The sequence below is a fragment of the Hyla sarda genome, chromosome 3 (genome assembly GCF_029499605.1).
Source record: "Hyla sarda isolate aHylSar1 chromosome 3, aHylSar1.hap1, whole genome shotgun sequence".
In the NCBI taxonomy this organism is placed as follows: domain Eukaryota; kingdom Metazoa; phylum Chordata; class Amphibia; order Anura; family Hylidae; genus Hyla; species Hyla sarda.
The window spans coordinates 334,655,581-334,675,153 of NC_079191.1; positions in this window are offsets into that span (position 1 = coordinate 334,655,581).

Here is a 19,573-nt window from a genome sequence, read left to right on the forward strand (position 1 = left end):
TGATGTAACGATGCTCCGGCCCCTGTACCGCCCATCATTACGTGCAGAGCGAACTCGCTCTGTGCTGTAATGATAGCGCAGTGCCGCAGCGGGGATCCCGGGGATCTCCAGCAGCGGGACCGCGGCGATCTGACATCTTATCCCCTATCCTTTGGATAGGAGATTAGATGTCTAGGGGCGGAATACCCCTTTAATGCAGAGGCCTGGATGATCGGGGCAAGTGTCTCATTGAGTGGTGTTGTCCTTCCAAATCCCCCTCTTGTGACACACTCTGCATTTTTTCTGGGGTCATCAGTTCTTTCCAGTGCGGGGGACCTCCCCTAGAAAGTGTTGGCCGGGGATGATCTGGGGAACTGAAGTTCCAGAGGTGCTCTGACCCGCTCCTTGGTGGTCACCAGAGATGAGGGCCTTTAGAACTTCTTCTTGGAACTCCAGGAATGTCTCTGTGTTGCCAATGCGCTGCGACAGTACAAAAGAGTTATACATGGCCACCTGTACCATGTAGACCGCAACTTTTTTGTACCATGCCCATGTTTTGCACATGGCATTATATGTATGAGGTACTCTCGCAAAGTTTATACATCTTCACACCATACCGTGCTCGCTTGGTTGGGATGTATTGCTGGAAGCTGAGTCTCCTCTTAAAGCTGATGAGAAACTCATCAATAGTGACCTCCCTTCCAGGGACATAGACCTCCCAAAATTTCGCCCAGAAGTGATTGATGACCGGCCTGATTTTATACAGGCGGTCATACGTGGGATCAGTTTGGGGGGGGGGGGGGGGCATGCCGCATTATCAGCATAATGCATACATTTCCGGATGACCTCGAACCGGGGGCGGGTTATGGCCATACTGTAGAGCGGGGTCTGGTAGAGGACGTCCCCACTCCAGTACTGCCTGACCTTTGGTTTTTTAACTAGGCCCATATGCAGCAAGAGGCCCCAAAAGGTCCTCATTTCAGCTGCACTGACTGGGAACCAGCCACCGGGCCTAGCTAAAATGGAGCCCGGGTTTGCGGTGAAGAACTGTTGGGCGTACAGGTTCCTCTGGTCAACCATCAGATTGACAAAGTCGTCACTGAAAAAAAACTAAAATAGTCCATTTCGGTGAACCCGACGATGTCAATCTTGATTCCAACAAACTCAGGAATCATGGGCTTGTGGTCCGCTTGCTCAGTCCAGACAAGTTCACCGGTACCAGACACTGGTAAACTTGGCTGGGGGTCTTGACTAGTATGAGCGCCAGTGGGGACTCAGGGTCATGCCAGCATGGGGTACAGGGTCAGGAGCAGAGGATGTTTGCGGCCTCGCATGGCAGCGTCTCTGCCGCCTTGGTGGCTCATCATCAGAAGTTGATGAGGAGGACGTGGAAGAAATAAGGAAGCTGGGGTCTTCCTCATCCTCTGCGGTGCTTTCAGTGTCGGAGGCAAGTATGGGATATGTCTCCTTCGCTGTAAACACCCTGTGGGCCATTCCCCTGCTCTAACAGGGATGGGGGTGCGTGTATGTGTGTGGGTAAAACTTTATTTGTGTATGTGCTGTGTGGTGCGAGACTACTTCCCTAGCCCACCCTAACCTAACTAAACCCGCCATAACAGAAAAAATATAAACTAAAAAGGAAAAAAAGGAAATAAAAAAGTAAAAAAACATTTAAAAAAATTGACTTCTAGCGCCAAAAAAAAGCATTTACCTAATCAGTGATGTGCCCACTGATTAATGCTTGGTGGCATCAGGGAGCGCTGAAGTCAGTGGGGGGTCTGGCCACTCAGCCCAGAACAGTGGATGGTGGCACGTGCAGACCCCCACACAAAATACCCGAAAAATAGAATAAAAAAACTGCTTAACCCCGAAAAAATGCACCCACCTGAACCCAAAAGAAAATAAATGCTGATCAGTGATAAATCATTGACAGCGGTGGGGTAGGCCGCACACAGAGGTATGGACCATCCACACAGCACAGGCCTGCTGCTGGTGGCATGGACCGCCTATAGGTGCCAAAAAAATAAAATAAAAAAAGCCACTATAAATCGAAAAAGTGCCTGCAACACAAAAAAACTACGGGACTGATCAGCGGCGGGTGGGCTTTAGCTAACGGTGGCGGACCGCTCTTTTATAGCTAAGAGGGCCCGGCCACACATTTAGCAAAAAAATAAAAATAAATAAATAAAAAGGTCTACGCCCACTCAAAAAAAACACTGGTGCAGTCCGCAGCGACCCAGTAGGTCCCGGGTCATGTGGACACCTACAGTATGGTACTTTAAAAAAAATAAATAAAAATGTATCTTCATCTAAAGCTTTCCCTAATCACTGCTCTGCCAGGGGGCACTAAGAACACTGAGGGGGGAGATGATCAAGGCGGAGCAACATGCTCCTGCTCTCCTCCCCCCTCCTCATACACTGTGATGTGTGTGGTCACTATGACGTCCAATCACATCTGTACTGGGGGGGGGGGGGTGGCACTGCCACCTTCCAGTACAGTACATTACAGTATATTATACCACTAATGATCATCCTTTTCCGAGTCATGGACCCCCATGATCCAGAATCGCTGCAGATCGCTGGTTTGTAGGGTCCTCAGGACCTTCCTCGACGATGTGCTGGGATGCCTGCTGAATGATTTCAGCAGGCATCCCTGACCGAGGAATGGAATCGCAGCAAATCGCCGGTCTGAATTATGGGGGGTCCTCAGGACCTCAGTACCCCCTCGCCAATGTGCCGGGATGCCTGCTGAATGATTTCAGCAGGCATCCAGTACCGGTCCCCACCCGATGAGCGTCGGGGACCGGAAATTCTCAGGGCGTACAGGTAGGCCCTGAGCCCTAAAGGATCTGGGATGCAGGGCGTATGCATATGCCCTGCATCCCCAAGAGGTGGGAAAAAGGGGGTGAGTCAAACTTTTATTACTGAAGGGGTTAAATCACATTTATTAACTTTTTTTTTTTTACACTTTTTTTTTACTCTCTATAGGGGAATTTTACATGCAATCCTTAGATTGCATACACTGATCAATGTAATGCCATATTCTGTGTGGAGCTTGGTGTGCACACCTCTCAGGGCAGAATATTTAAACGCTTCATTGTTCTGTAAGTTTGCTCATGATTGCGTCTCATATCCCTTTGATCATATTGTTCTTGCCTGGTTAAATAAGAATAATATAGGGCACTCTCTTTGTTATATGGTGCACAAGTAGAATCCCCAATCCTCAATCATCAAGTAGAAATTAACTTGGCACTCAAAATTATTATGCAATAATTCCAGTTTTATTCCGCAATTCAGCAACCACACAGATCATTACATATGAAGTTTTGGTCCAATGTAGGACCTTCATCAGACATCTGTAAATCAATTAATACATGAGAAATAAGTATATATACAAAAATAACATAAAATAAATCCGTAACATGCACCGGGGTGAAGATAGGAACGTGACTATAATGTATAGTGGCATCAATATTGATCGGTTATGGAAAAATCACAGGAAATAAAAGAAACACTTGTCCTACTTCCAAACAAAATCCCTTCATGTCAAAAAAGAGCATAATGTACTGAGGCAGAATAGGTGATCTTATTATGTACAGGGTGAAATTGTATCTACAATTATATACAAAATTACATCCACATAAAGTCATGTATAAGCAGTATCCATAGGAATGCGTTCATGTGTGTAAAATAATAATAAGTATCTATTCCTCCTAAATAATAAAGCATATAGCATCATAGGACATAAATAGAAAAATCACACATGAATTAATCCATTGAATGGGATGTAAATGTTACGCCGAGCGCTCCGGGTCCCCGCTCCTCCCCGGAGCGCTCGCTACACTCTCGCTACTGCAGCGCTCTGGTCAGATCCACTGACCCGGTGCGCTGCGATACCGCCTCCAGCCGGGATGCGATTCGCGATGCGGGTGGCGCCCGCTCGCGATGCGCACCCCGGCTCCCGTACCTGACTCGCTCTCCGTCGGTCCTGTCCCGGCGCGCGCGGCCCCGCTCCCTAGGGCGCGCGCGCGCCGGGTCTCTGCGATTTAAAGGGCCACTGCGCCGCTGATTGGCGCAAGTGGTTCTAATTAGTGTGTTCATCTGTGCACTCCCTATGTATACCTCACTTCCCTGCACTCCCTCGCCGGATCTTGTTGCCATTGTGCCAGTGAAAGCGTTTCCTTGTGTGTTCCTAGCCTGTGTTCCAGACCTCCTGCCGTTGCCCCTGACTACGATCCTTGCTGCCTGCCCCGACCTTCTGCTATGTCCGACCTTGCTTCTGTCTACTCCCTTGTACCGCGCCTATCTTCAGCAGTCAGAGAGGTTGAGCCGTTGCTAGTGGATACGACCTGGTCACTACCGCCGCAGCAAGACCATCCCGCTTTGCGGCGGGCTCTGGTGAAAACCAGTAGTGACTTAGAACCGGTCCACTAGCACGGTCCACGCCAATCCCTCTCTGGCACAGAGGATCCACCTCCTGCCAGCCGGCATCGTGACAGTAGATCCGGCCATGGATCCCGCTGAAGTCCCTCTGCCAGTTGTCGCCGACCTCACCACGGTGGTCGCCCAGCAGTCACAACAGATAGCGCAACAAGGCCACCAGCTGTCTCAACTGACCGTGATGCTACAGCAGCTACTACCACAGCTTCAGCAATCATCTCCTCCGCCAGCTCCTGCACCTCCTCCGCAGCGAGTGGCCGCTTCAGGCCTACGACTATCCTTGCCGGATAAATTTGATGGGGACTCTAAATTTTGCCGTGGCTTTCTTTCTCAATGTTCCCTGCACTTGGAGATGATGTCGGACCAGTTTCCTACTGAAAGGTCTAAGGTGGCTTTCGTAGTCAGCCTTCTGTCTGGAAAAGCTCTGTCATGGGCCACACCGCTCTGGGACCGCAATGACCCCGTCACTGCCTCTGTACACTCCTTCTTCTCGGAAATTCGAAGTGTCTTTGAGGAACCTGCCCGAGCCTCTTCTGCTGAGACTGCCCTGTTGAACCTGGTCCAGGGTAATTCTTCCGTTGGCGAGTACGCCGTACAATTCCGTACTCTTGCTTCTGAACTATCCTGGAATAATGAGGCCCTCTGCGCGACCTTTAAAAAAGGCCTATCCAGCAACATTAAAGATGTTCTGGCCGCACGAGAAATCCCTGCTAACCTACATGAACTCATTCATCTAGCCACTCGCATTGACATGCGTTTTTCCGAAAGGCGTCAGGAGCTCCGCCAGGATATGGACTTTGTTCGCACGAGGCGTTTTTTCTCCCCGGCTCCTCTCTCCTCTGGTCCCCTGCAATCCGTTCCTGTGCCTGCCGCCGTGGAGGCTATGCAGGTCGACCGGTCTCGCCTGACACCTCAAGAGAGGACACGACGCCGCATGGAGAATCTCTGCCTGTACTGTGCCGGTACCGAACACTTCCTGAAGGATTGTCCTATCCGTCCTCCCCGCCTGGAAAGACGTACGCTGACTCCGCACAAAGGTGAGACAGTCCTTGATGTCAACTCTGCTTCTCCACGTCTTACTGTGCCTGTGCGGATATCTGCCTCTACCTTCTCCTTCTCTACTATGGCCTTCTTGGATTCCGGATCTGCAGGAAATTTTATTTTGGCCTCTCTCATCAACAGGTTCAACATCCCGGTGACCAGTCTCGCCAGACCCCTCTACATCAATTGTGTTAACAATGAAAGATTAGACTGTACCATACGTTTCCGCACGTAGCCCCTCCTAATGTGCATCGGACCTCATCACGAGAAAATTGAGTTTTTGGTCCTCCCCAATTGCACTTCCGAAATTCTCCTCGGACTACCCTGGCTTCAACACCATTCCCCAACCCTGGATTGGTCCACCGGGGAGATCAAGAGTTGGGGTTCCTCTTGTTTCAAGGACTGCCTTAAACCGGTTCCCAGTTCTCCTTGCCGTGACCCTGTGGTTCCCCCTGTAACCGGTCTCCCTAAGGCCTATATGGACTTTGCGGATGTTTTTTGCAAAAAACAAGCTGAGACTCTACCTCCTCACAGGCCTTATGACTGTCCTATTGACCTCCTCCCGGGCACTACTCCACCCCGGGGCAGAATTTATCCTCTCTCTGCCCCAGAGACTCTTGCTATGTCTGAGTACATCCAGGAAAATTTAAAAAAGGGATTTATCCGCAAATCCTCCTCTCCTGCCGGAGCCGGATTTTTCTTTGTGTCCAAAAAAGATGGCTCCCTACGTCCTTGCATTGACTACCGCGGTCTTAATAAAATCACGGTAAAGAACCGCTACCCCCTACCTCTCATCTCTGAACTCTTTGATCGCCTCCAAGGTGCCCACATCTTTACCAAACTGGACTTAAGAGGTGCTTATAATCTCATCCGCATCAGAGAGGGGGATGAATGGAAAACGGCATTTAACACTAGAGATGGACACTTTGAGTATCTGGTCATGCCCTTTGGCCTGTGCAACGCCCCTGCCGTCTTCCAAGACTTTGTTAATGAAATTTTTCGTGATCTCTTATATTCCTGTGTTGTTGTGTATCTGGACGATATCCTGATTTTTTCTGCCAACCTAGAAGAACACCGCCAGCATGTCCGCATGGTTCTTCAGAGACTTCGTGACAATCAACTTTATGCCAAAATGGAGAAATGTCTGTTTGAATGTCAATCTCTTCCTTTCCTAGGATACTTGGTCTCTGGCCAGGGACTACAAATGGATCCAGACAAACTCTCTGCCGTCTTAGATTGGCCACGCCCCTCCGGACTCCGTGCTATCCAACGTTTTTTGGGGTTCGCCAATTATTACAGACAATTTATTCCACATTTTTCTACCATTGTGGCTCCTATCGTGGCTTTAACCAAAAAGAATGCCAATCCTAAGTCATGGCCTCCTCAAGCGGAAGACGCCTTTAAACAGCTCAAGTCTGCCTTTTCTTCGGCTCCCGTGCTCTCCAGACCTGACCCATCTAAACCCTTCCTATTGGAGGTTGATGCCTCCTCAGTAGGAGCTGGAGCGGTCCTTCTACAAAAAAATTCTTCCGGGCATGCTGTTACTTGTGTTTTTTTTCTAGGACCTTATCTCCGGCGGAGAGGAACTACTCCATCGGGGATCGAGAGCTACTAGCCATTAAATTAGCACTTGAGGAATGGAGGCATCTGCTGGAGGGATCAAGATTTCCAGTTATTATTTACACCGATCACAAGAACCTCTCCTATCTCCAGTCTGCCCAACGGCTGAATCCTCGCCAGGCCAGGTGGTCTCTGTTCTTTGCCCGATTTAATTTTGAAATTCACTTTCGGCCTGCCGATAAGAACATTAGGGCCGATGCTCTCTCTCGTTCCTCAGATGCCTCGGAAGTAGAGCTCTCTCCGCAACACATCATTCCTCCTGACTGCCTGATCTCCACTTCTCCAGCCTCCATCAGGCAAACTCCTCCAGGGAAGACCTTCGTCTCTCCACGCCAACGCCTCGGAATCCTCAAATGGGGTCACTCCTCCCATCTCGCAGGTCATGCGGGCATCAAGAAATCCGTGCAACTCATCTCTCGTTTCTATTGGTGGCCGACTCTGGAGACGGATGTTGTGGATTTTGTGCGAGCCTGCACTGTCTGTGCCCGGGATAAGACTCCTCGCCAGAAGCCCGCTGGTCTTCTTCATCCTCTGCCTGTCCCCGAACAGCCTTGGTCTCTGATTGGTATGGACTTTATTACAGACTTACCCCCATCCCGTGGCAACACTGTTGTTTGGGTGGTCGTTGATCGATTCTCCAAGATGGCACATTTCATCCCTCTTCCTGGTCTTCCTTCAGCGCCTCAGTTGGCAAAACAATTTTTTGTACACATTTTTCGTCTTCACGGGTTGCCCACGCAGATCGTCTCGGACAGAGGCGTCCAATTCGTGTCTAAATTCTGGAGGGCTCTCTGTAAACAACTCAAGATTAAATTAAACTTTTCTTCTGCCTATCATCCTCAATCCAATGGGCAAGTAGAAAGAATTAACCAGGTCCTGGGTGATTATTTACGGCATTTTGTTTCCTCCCGCCAGGATGACTGGGCAGATCTTCTACCATGGGCCGAATTCTCGTATAACTTCAGAGTCTCTGAATCTTCCTCCAAATCCCCATTTTTCGTGGTGTACGGCCGTCACCCTCTTCCCCCCCTCCCTACTCCCTTGCCCTCTGGTTTGCCCGCTGTGGATGAAATATCTCGTGATCTTTCCACCATATGGAAAGAGACCCAAAATTCTCTCTTACAGGCTTCATCACGCATGAAGAAGTTTGCTGATAAGAAAAGAAGAGCTCCCCCCATTTTTTCTCCTGGAGACAAGGTATGGCTCTCCGCTAAATATGTCCGCTTCCGTGTCCCTAGCTACAAATTGGGACCACGCTATCTTGGTCCTTTCAAAATTTTGTGCCAGATTAATCCTGTCTCTTACAAACTTCTTCTTCCTCCTTCTCTTCGTATTCCTAATGCCTTTCACGTTTCTCTTCTTAAACCACTCATCATCAACCGTTTCTCTCCCAAACTTGTTTCTCCCACTCCTGTTTCCGGCTCCTCGGACATCTTCTCCGTTAAGGAGATACTGGCCTCCAAGAAGGTCAGAGGGAAAACTTTTTTTTTGGTCGATTGGGAGGGTTGTGGTCCTGAAGAGAGATCCTGGGAACCTGAGGACAATATCCTAGACAAAAGTCTGCTCCTTAGGTTCTCAGGCTCTAAGAAGAGGGGGAGACCCAAGGGGGGGGGTACTGTTACGCCGAGCACTCCGGGTCCCCGCTCCTCCCCGGAGCGCTCGCTACACTCTCGCTACTGCAGCGCTCCGGTCAGATCCACTGACCCGGTGCGCTGCGATACCGCCTCCAGCCGGGATGCGATTCGCGATGCGGGTGGCGCCCGCTCGCGATGCGCACCCCGGCTCCCGTACCTGACTCGCTCTCCGTCGGTCCTGTCCCGGCGCGCGCGGCCCCGCTCCCTAGGGCGCGCGCGCGCCGGGTCTCTGCGATTTAAAGGGCCACTGCGCCGCTGATTGGCGCAAGTGGTTCTAATTAGTGTGTTCACCTGTGCACTCCCTATGTATACCTCACTTCCCTGCACTCCCTCGCCGGATCTTGTTGCCATTGTGCCAGTGAAAGCGTTTCCTTGTGTGTTCCTAGCCTGTGTTCCAGACCTCCTGCCGTTGCCCCTGACTACGATCCTTGCTGCCTGCCCCGACCTTCTGCTATGTCCGACCTTGCTTCTGTCTACTCCCTTGTACCGCGCCTATCTTCAGCAGTCAGAGAGGTTGAGCCGTTGCTAGTGGATACGACCTGGTCACTACCGCCGCAGCAAGACCATCCCGCTTTGCGGCGGGCTCTGGTGAAAACCAGTAGTGACTTAGAACCGGTCCACTAGCACGGTCCACGCCAATCCCTCTCTGGCACAGAGGATCCACCTCCTGCCAGCCGGCATCGTGACAGTAGATCCGGCCATGGATCCCGCTGAAGTCCCTCTGCCAGTTGTCGCCGACCTCACCACGGTGGTCGCCCAGCAGTCACAACAGATAGCGCAACAAGGCCACCAGCTGTCTCAACTGACCGTGATGCTACAGCAGCTACTACCACAGCTTCAGCAATCATCTCCTCCGCCAGCTCCTGCACCTCCTCCGCAGCGAGTGGCCGCTTCAGGCCTACGACTATCCTTGCCGGATAAATTTGATGGGGACTCTAAATTTTGCCGTGGCTTTCTTTCTCAATGTTCCCTGCACTTGGAGATGATGTCGGACCAGTTTCCTACTGAAAGGTCTAAGGTGGCTTTCGTAGTCAGCCTTCTGTCTGGAAAAGCTCTGTCATGGGCCACACCGCTCTGGGACCGCAATGACCCCGTCACTGCCTCTGTACACTCCTTCTTCTCGGAAATTCGAAGTGTCTTTGAGGAACCTGCCCGAGCCTCTTCTGCTGAGACTGCCCTGTTGAACCTGGTCCAGGGTAATTCTTCCGTTGGCGAGTACGCCGTACAATTCCGTACTCTTGCTTCTGAACTATCCTGGAATAATGAGGCCCTCTGCGCGACCTTTAAAAAAGGCCTATCCAGCAACATTAAAGATGTTCTGGCCGCACGAGAAATCCCTGCTAACCTACATGAACTCATTCATCTAGCCACTCGCATTGACATGCGTTTTTCCGAAAGGCGTCAGGAGCTCCGCCAGGATATGGACTTTGTTCGCACGAGGCGTTTTTTCTCCCCGGCTCCTCTCTCCTCTGGTCCCCTGCAATCCGTTCCTGTGCCTGCCGCCGTGGAGGCTATGCAGGTCGACCGGTCTCGCCTGACACCTCAAGAGAGGACACGACGCCGCATGGAGAATCTCTGCCTGTACTGTGCCAGTACCGAACACTTCCTGAAGGATTGTCCTATCCGTCCTCCCCGCCTGGAAAGACGTACGCTGACTCCGCACAAAGGTGAGACAGTCCTTGATGTCAACTCTGCTTCTCCACGTCTTACTGTGCCTGTGCGGATATCTGCCTCTACCTTCTCCTTCTCTACTATGGCCTTCTTGGATTCCGGATCTGCAGGAAATTTTATTTTGGCCTCTCTCATCAACAGGTTCAACATCCCGGTGACCAGTCTCGCCAGACCCCTCTACATCAATTGTGTTAACAATGAAAGATTAGACTGTACCATACGTTTCCGCACGTAGCCCCTCCTAATGTGCATCGGACCTCATCACGAGAAAATTGAGTTTTTGGTCCTCCCCAATTGCACTTCCGAAATTCTCCTCGGACTACCCTGGCTTCAACACCATTCCCCAACCCTGGATTGGTCCACTGGGGAGATCAAGAGTTGGGGTTCCTCTTGTTTCAAGGACTGCCTTAAACCGGTTCCCAGTTCTCCTTGCCGTGACCCTGTGGTTCCCCCTGTAACCGGTCTCCCTAAGGCCTATATGGACTTTGCGGATGTTTTTTGCAAAAAACAAGCTGAGACTCTACCTCCTCACAGGCCTTATGACTGTCCTATTGACCTCCTCCCGGGCACTACTCCACCCCGGGGCAGAATTTATCCTCTCTCTGCCCCAGAGACTCTTGCTATGTCTGAGTACATCCAGGAAAATTTAAAAAAGGGATTTATCCGCAAATCCTCCTCTCCTGCCGGAGCCGGATTTTTCTTTGTGTCCAAAAAAGATGGCTCCCTACGTCCTTGCATTGACTACCGCGGTCTTAATAAAATCACGGTAAAGAACCGCTACCCCCTACCTCTCATCTCTGAACTCTTTGATCGCCTCCAAGGTGCCCACATCTTTACCAAACTGGACTTAAGAGGTGCTTATAATCTCATCCGCATCAGAGAGGGGGATGAATGGAAAACGGCATTTAACACTAGAGATGGACACTTTGAGTATCTGGTCATGCCCTTTGGCCTGTGCAACGCCCCTGCCGTCTTCCAAGACTTTGTTAATGAAATTTTTCGTGATCTCTTATATTCCTGTGTTGTTGTGTATCTGGACGATATCCTGATTTTTTCTGCCAACCTAGAAGAACACCGCCAGCATGTCCGCATGGTTCTTCAGAGACTTCGTGACAATCAACTTTATGCCAAAATGGAGAAATGTCTGTTTGAATGTCAATCTCTTCCTTTCCTAGGATACTTGGTCTCTGGCCAGGGACTACAAATGGATCCAGACAAACTCTCTGCCGTCTTAGATTGGCCACGCCCCTCCGGACTCCGTGCTATCCAACGTTTTTTGGGGTTCGCCAATTATTACAGACAATTTATTCCACATTTTTCTACCATTGTGGCTCCTATCGTGGCTTTAACCAAAAAGAATGCCAATCCTAAGTCATGGCCTCCTCAAGCGGAAGACGCCTTTAAACAGCTCAAGTCTGCCTTTTCTTCGGCTCCCGTGCTCTCCAGACCTGACCCATCTAAACCCTTCCTATTGGAGGTTGATGCCTCCTCAGTAGGAGCTGGAGCGGTCCTTCTACAAAAAAATTCTTCCGGGCATGCTGTTACTTGTGTTTTTTTTTCTAGGACCTTATCTCCGGCGGAGAGGAACTACTCCATCGGGGATCGAGAGCTACTAGCCATTAAATTAGCACTTGAGGAATGGAGGCATCTGCTGGAGGGATCAAGATTTCCAGTTATTATTTACACCGATCACAAGAACCTCTCCTATCTCCAGTCTGCCCAACGGCTGAATCCTCGCCAGGCCAGGTGGTCTCTGTTCTTTGCCCGATTTAATTTTGAAATTCACTTTCGGCCTGCCGATAAGAACATTAGGGCCGATGCTCTCTCTCGTTCCTCAGATGCCTCGGAAGTAGAGCTCTCTCCGCAACACATCATTCCTCCTGACTGCCTGATCTCCACTTCTCCAGCCTCCATCAGGCAAACTCCTCCAGGGAAGACCTTCGTCTCTCCACGCCAACGCCTCGGAATCCTCAAATGGGGTCACTCCTCCCATCTCGCAGGTCATGCGGGCATCAAGAAATCCGTGCAACTCATCTCTCGTTTCTATTGGTGGCCGACTCTGGAGACGGATGTTGTGGATTTTGTGCGAGCCTGCACTGTCTGTGCCCGGGATAAGACTCCTCGCCAGAAGCCCGCTGGTCTTCTTCATCCTCTGCCTGTCCCCGAACAGCCTTGGTCTCTGATTGGTATGGACTTTATTACAGACTTACCCCCATCCCGTGGCAACACTGTTGTTTGGGTGGTCGTTGATCGATTCTCCAAGATGGCACATTTCATCCCTCTTCCTGGTCTTCCTTCAGCGCCTCAGTTGGCAAAACAATTTTTTGTACACATTTTTCGTCTTCACGGGTTGCCCACGCAGATCGTCTCGGACAGAGGCGTCCAATTCGTGTCTAAATTCTGGAGGGCTCTCTGTAAACAACTCAAGATTAAATTAAACTTTTCTTCTGCCTATCATCCTCAATCCAATGGGCAAGTAGAAAGAATTAACCAGGTCCTGGGTGATTATTTACGGCATTTTGTTTCCTCCCGCCAGGATGACTGGGCAGATCTTCTACCATGGGCCGAATTCTCGTATAACTTCAGAGTCTCTGAATCTTCCTCCAAATCCCCATTTTTCGTGGTGTACGGCCGTCACCCTCTTCCCCCCCTCCCTACTCCCTTGCCCTCTGGTTTGCCCGCTGTGGATGAAATATCTCGTGATCTTTCCACCATATGGAAAGAGACCCAAAATTCTCTCTTACAGGCTTCATCACGCATGAAGAAGTTTGCTGATAAGAAAAGAAGAGCTCCCCCCATTTTTTCTCCTGGAGACAAGGTATGGCTCTCCGCTAAATATGTCCGCTTCCGTGTCCCTAGCTACAAATTGGGACCACGCTATCTTGGTCCTTTCAAAATTTTGTGCCAGATTAATCCTGTCTCTTACAAACTTCTTCTTCCTCCTTCTCTTCGTATTCCTAATGCCTTTCACGTTTCTCTTCTTAAACCACTCATCATCAACCGTTTCTCTCCCAAACTTGTTTCTCCCACTCCTGTTTCCGGCTCCTCGGACATCTTCTCCGTTAAGGAGATACTGGCCTCCAAGAAGGTCAGAGGGAAAACTTTTTTTTTGGTCGATTGGGAGGGTTGTGGTCCTGAAGAGAGATCCTGGGAACCTGAGGACAATATCCTAGACAAAAGTCTGCTCCTTAGGTTCTCAGGCTCTAAGAAGAGGGGGAGACCCAAGGGGGGGGGTACTGTTACGCCGAGCACTCCGGGTCCCCGCTCCTCCCCGGAGCGCTCGCTACACTCTCGCTACTGCAGCGCTCCGGTCAGATCCACTGACCCGGTGCGCTGCGATACCGCCTCCAGCCGGGATGCGATTCGCGATGCGGGTGGCGCCCGCTCGCGATGCGCACCCCGGCTCCCGTACCTGACTCGCTCTCCGTCGGTCCTGTCCCGGCGCGCGCGGCCCCGCTCCCTAGGGCGCGCGCGCGCCGGGTCTCTGCGATTTAAAGGGCCACTGCGCCGCTGATTGGCGCAAGTGGTTCTAATTAGTGTGTTCACCTGTGCACTCCCTATGTATACCTCACTTCCCTGCACTCCCTCGCCGGATCTTGTTGCCATTGTGCCAGTGAAAGCGTTTCCTTGTGTGTTCCTAGCCTGTGTTCCAGACCTCCTGCCGTTGCCCCTGACTACGATCCTTGCTGCCTGCCCCGACCTTCTGCTATGTCCGACCTTGCTTCTGTCTACTCCCTTGTACCGCGCCTATCTTCAGCAGTCAGAGAGGTTGAGCCGTTGCTAGTGGATACGACCTGGTCACTACCGCCGCAGCAAGACCATCCCGCTTTGCGGCGGGCTCTGGTGAAAACCAGTAGTGACTTAGAACCGGTCCACTAGCACGGTCCACGCCAATCCCTCTCTGGCACAGAGGATCCACCTCCTGCCAGCCGGCATCGTGACAGTAGATCCGGCCATGGATCCCGCTGAAGTCCCTCTGCCAGTTGTCGCCGACCTCACCACGGTGGTCGCCCAGCAGTCACAACAGATAGCGCAACAAGGCCACCAGCTGTCTCAACTGACCGTGATGCTACAGCAGCTACTACCACAGCTTCAGCAATCATCTCCTCCGCCAGCTCCTGCACCTCCTCCGCAGCGAGTGGCCGCTTCAGGCCTACAACTATCCTTGCCGGATAAATTTGATGGGGACTCTAAATTTTGCCGTGGCTTTCTTTCTCAATGTTCCCTGCACTTGGAGATGATGTCGGACCAGTTTCCTACTGAAAGGTCTAAGGTGGCTTTCGTAGTCAGCCTTCTGTCTGGAAAAGCTCTGTCATGGGCCACACCGCTCTGGGACCGCAATGACCCCGTCACTGCCTCTGTACACTCCTTCTTCTCGGAAATTCGAAGTGTCTTTGAGGAACCTGCCCGAGCCTCTTCTGCTGAGACTGCCCTGTTGAACCTGGTCCAGGGTAATTCTTCCGTTGGCGAGTACGCCGTACAATTCCGTACTCTTGCTTCTGAACTATCCTGGAATAATGAGGCCCTCTGCGCGACCTTTAAAAAAGGCCTATCCAGCAACATTAAAGATGTTCTGGCCGCACGAGAAATCCCTGCTAACCTACATGAACTCATTCATCTAGCCACTCGCATTGACATGCGTTTTTCCGAAAGGCGTCAGGAGCTCCGCCAGGATATGGACTTTGTTCGCACGAGGCGTTTTTTCTCCCCGGCTCCTCTCTCCTCTGGTCCCCTGCAATCCGTTCCTGTGCCTGCCGCCGTGGAGGCTATGCAGGTCGACCGGTCTCGCCTGACACCTCAAGAGAGGACACGACGCCGCATGGAGAATCTCTGCCTGTACTGTGCCGGTACCGAACACTTCCTGAAGGATTGTCCTATCCGTCCTCCCCGCCTGGAAAGACGTACGCTGACTCCGCACAAAGGTGAGACAGTCCTTGATGTCAACTCTGCTTCTCCACGTCTTACTGTGCCTGTGCGGATATCTGCCTCTACCTTCTCCTTCTCTACTATGGCCTTCTTGGATTCCGGATCTGCAGGAAATTTTATTTTGGCCTCTCTCATCAACAGGTTCAACATCCCGGTGACCAGTCTCGCCAGACCCCTCTACATCAATTGTGTTAACAATGAAAGATTAGACTGTACCATACGTTTCCGCACGTAGCCCCTCCTAATGTGCATCGGACCTCATCACGAGAAAATTGAGTTTTTGGTCCTCCCCAATTGCACTTCCGAAATTCTCCTCGGACTACCCTGGCTTCAACACCATTCCCCAACCCTGGATTGGTCCACTGGGGAGATCAAGAGTTGGGGTTCCTCTTGTTTCAAGGACTGCCTTAAACCGGTTCCCAGTTCTCCTTGCCGTGACCCTGTGGTTCCCCCTGTAACCTGTCTCCCTAAGGCCTATATGGACTTTGCGGATGTTTTTTGCAAAAAACAAGCTGAGACTCTACCTCCTCACAGGCCTTATGACTGTCCTATTGACCTCCTCCCGGGCACTACTCCACCCCGGGGCAGAATTTATCCTCTCTCTGCCCCAGAGACTCTTGCTATGTCTGAGTACATCCAGGAAAATTTAAAAAAGGGATTTATCCGCAAATCCTCCTCTCCTGCCGGAGCCGGATTTTTCTTTGTGTCCAAAAAAGATGGCTCCCTACGTCCTTGCATTGACTACCGCGGTCTTAATAAAATCACGGTAAAGAACCGCTACCCCCTACCTCTCATCTCTGAACTCTTTGATCGCCTCCAAGGTGCCCACATCTTTACCAAACTGGACTTAAGAGGTGCTTATAATCTCATCCGCATCAGAGAGGGGGATGAATGGAAAACGGCATTTAACACTAGAGATGGACACTTTGAGTATCTGGTCATGCCCTTTGGCCTGTGCAACGCCCCTGCCGTCTTCCAAGACTTTGTTAATGAAATTTTTCGTGATCTCTTATATTCCTGTGTTGTTGTGTATCTGGACGATATCCTGATTTTTTCTGCCAACCTAGAAGAACACCGCCAGCATGTCCGCATGGTTCTTCAGAGACTTCGTGACAATCAACTTTATGCCAAAATGGAGAAATGTCTGTTTGAATGTCAATCTCTTCCTTTCCTAGGATACTTGGTCTCTGGCCAGGGACTACAAATGGATCCAGACAAACTCTCTGCCGTCTTAGATTGGCCACGCCCCTCCGGACTCCGTGCTATCCAACGTTTTTTGGGGTTCGCCAATTATTACAGACAATTTATTCCACATTTTTCTACCATTGTGGCTCCTATCGTGGCTTTAACCAAAAAGAATGCCAATCCTAAGTCATGGCCTCCTCAAGCGGAAGACGCCTTTAAACAGCTCAAGTCTGCCTTTTCTTCGGCTCCCGTGCTCTCCAGACCTGACCCATCTAAACCCTTCCTATTGGAGGTTGATGCCTCCTCAGTAGGAGCTGGAGCGGTCCTTCTACAAAAAAATTCTTCCGGGCATGCTGTTACTTGTGTTTTTTTTTCTAGGACCTTATCTCCGGCGGAGAGGAACTACTCCATCGGGGATCGAGAGCTACTAGCCATTAAATTAGCACTTGAGGAATGGAGGCATCTGCTGGAGGGATCAAGATTTCCAGTTATTATTTACACCGATCACAAGAACCTCTCCTATCTCCAGTCTGCCCAACGGCTGAATCCTCGCCAGGCCAGGTGGTCTCTGTTCTTTGCCCGATTTAATTTTGAAATTCACTTTCGGCCTGCCGATAAGAACATTAGGGCCGATGCTCTCTCTCGTTCCTCAGATGCCTCGGAAGTAGAGCTCTCTCCGCAACACATCATTCCTCCTGACTGCCTGATCTCCACTTCTCCAGCCTCCATCAGGCAAACTCCTCCAGGGAAGACCTTCGTCTCTCCACGCCAACGCCTCGGAATCCTCAAATGGGGTCACTCCTCCCATCTCGCAGGTCATGCGGGCATCAAGAAATCCGTGCAACTCATCTCTCGTTTCTATTGGTGGCCGACTCTGGAGACGGATGTTGTGGATTTTGTGCGAGCCTGCACTGTCTGTGCCCGGGATAAGACTCCTCGCCAGAAGCCCGCTGGTCTTCTTCATCCTCTGCCTGTCCCCGAACAGCCTTGGTCTCTGATTGGTATGGACTTTATTACAGACTTACCCCCATCCCGTGGCAACACTGTTGTTTGGGTGGTCGTTGATCGATTCTCCAAGATGGCACATTTCATCCCTCTTCCTGGTCTTCCTTCAGCGCCTCAGTTGGCAAAACAATTTTTTGTACACATTTTTCGTCTTCACGGGTTGCCCACGCAGATCGTCTCGGACAGAGGCGTCCAATTCATGTCTAAATTCTGGAGGGCTCTCTGTAAACAACTCAAGATTAAATTAAACTTTTCTTCTGCCTATCATCCTCAATCCAATGGGCAAGTAGAAAGAATTAACCAGGTCCTGGGTGATTATTTACGGCATTTTGTTTCCTCCCGCCAGGATGACTGGGCAGATCTTCTACCATGGGCCGAATTCTCGTATAACTTCAGAGTCTCTGAATCTTCCTCCAAATCCCCATTTTTCGTGGTGTACGGCCGTCACCCTCTTCCCCCCCTCCCTACTCCCTTGCCCTCTGGTTTGCCCGCTGTGGATGAAATATCTCGTGATCTTTCCACCATATGGAAAGAGACCCAAAATTCTCTCTTACAGGCTTCATCACGCATGAAGAAGTTTGCTGATAAGAAAAGAAGAGCTCCCCCCATTTTTTCTCCTGGAGACAAGGTATGGCTCTCCGCTAAATATGTCCGCTTCCGTGTCCCTAGCTACAAATTGGGACCACGCTATCTTGGTCCTTTCAAAATTTTGTGCCAGATTAATCCTGTCTCTTACAAACTTCTTCTTCCTCCTTCTCTTCGTATTCCTAATGCCTTTCACGTTTCTCTTCTTAAACCACTCATCATCAACCGTTTCTCTCCCAAACTTGTTTCTCCCACTCCTGTTTCCGGCTCCTCGGACATCTTCTCCGTTAAGGAGATACTGGCCTCCAAGAAGGTCAGAGGGAAAACTTTTTTTTTGGTCGATTGGGAGGGTTGTGGTCCTGAAGAGAGATCCTGGGAACCTGAGGACAATATCCTAGACAAAAGTCTGCTCCTTAGGTTCTCAGGCTCTAAGAAGAGGGGGAGACCCAAGGGGGGGGGTACTGTTACGCCGAGCACTCCGGGTCCCCGCTCCTCCCCGGAGCGCTCGCTACACTCTCGCTACTGCAGCGCTCCGGTCAGATCCACTGACCCGGTGCGCTGCGATACCGCCTCCAGCCGGGATGCGATTCGCGATGCGGGTGGCGCCCGCTCGCGATGCGCACCCCGGCTCCCGTACCTGACTCGCTCTCCGTCGGTCCTGTCCCGGCGCGCGCGGCCCCGCTCCCTAGGGCGCGCGCGCGCCGGGTCTCTGCGATTTAAAGGGCCACTGCGCCGCTGATTGGCGCAAGTGGTTCTAATTAGTGTGTTCACCTGTGCACTCCCTATGTATACCTCACTTCCCTGCACTCCCTCGCCGGATCTTGTTGCCATTGTGCCAGTGAAAGCGTTTCCTTGTGTGTTCCAAGCCTGTGTTCCAGACCTCCTGCCGTTGCCCCTGACTACGATCCTTGCTGCCTGCCCCGACCTTCTGCTACGTCCGACCTTGCTTCTGTCTACTCCCTTGTACCGCGCCTATCTTCAGCAGTCAGAGAGGTTGAGCCGTTGCTAGTGGATACGACCTGGTCACTACCGCCGCAGCAAGACCATCCCGCTTTGCGGCGGGCTCTGGTGAAAACCAGTAGTGACTTAGAACCGGTCCACTAGCACGGTCCACGCCAATCCCTCTCTGGCACAGAGGATCCACCTCCTGCCAGCCGGCATCGTGACAGTAAAGATTTACAAGTGCTTCCAAGAGAGTACCAGCCTTATTTCTAGTACCAACCAGTTAAGGATATGAATAATGCTGCGAGGATACAAGATTAAAAAAATGGCAACAATAGTATTATATGCTCACCTCGAATTTCTGCAGAGGCATGCATGAGAACGGCCTAGAGCCGAGAGAGAAGGCAGTCGGTGGTCGCTGGTGAATAGCGGGAGAAGGGAAGGTCTGTCTATTAAGAGTGTCCCAGCCAGATGTGACGAGGGCCCGATTCCGTTATGTATGGCACTGCATTCGTAACAGTCCGGAATGAAAGAGAAGCGATTGA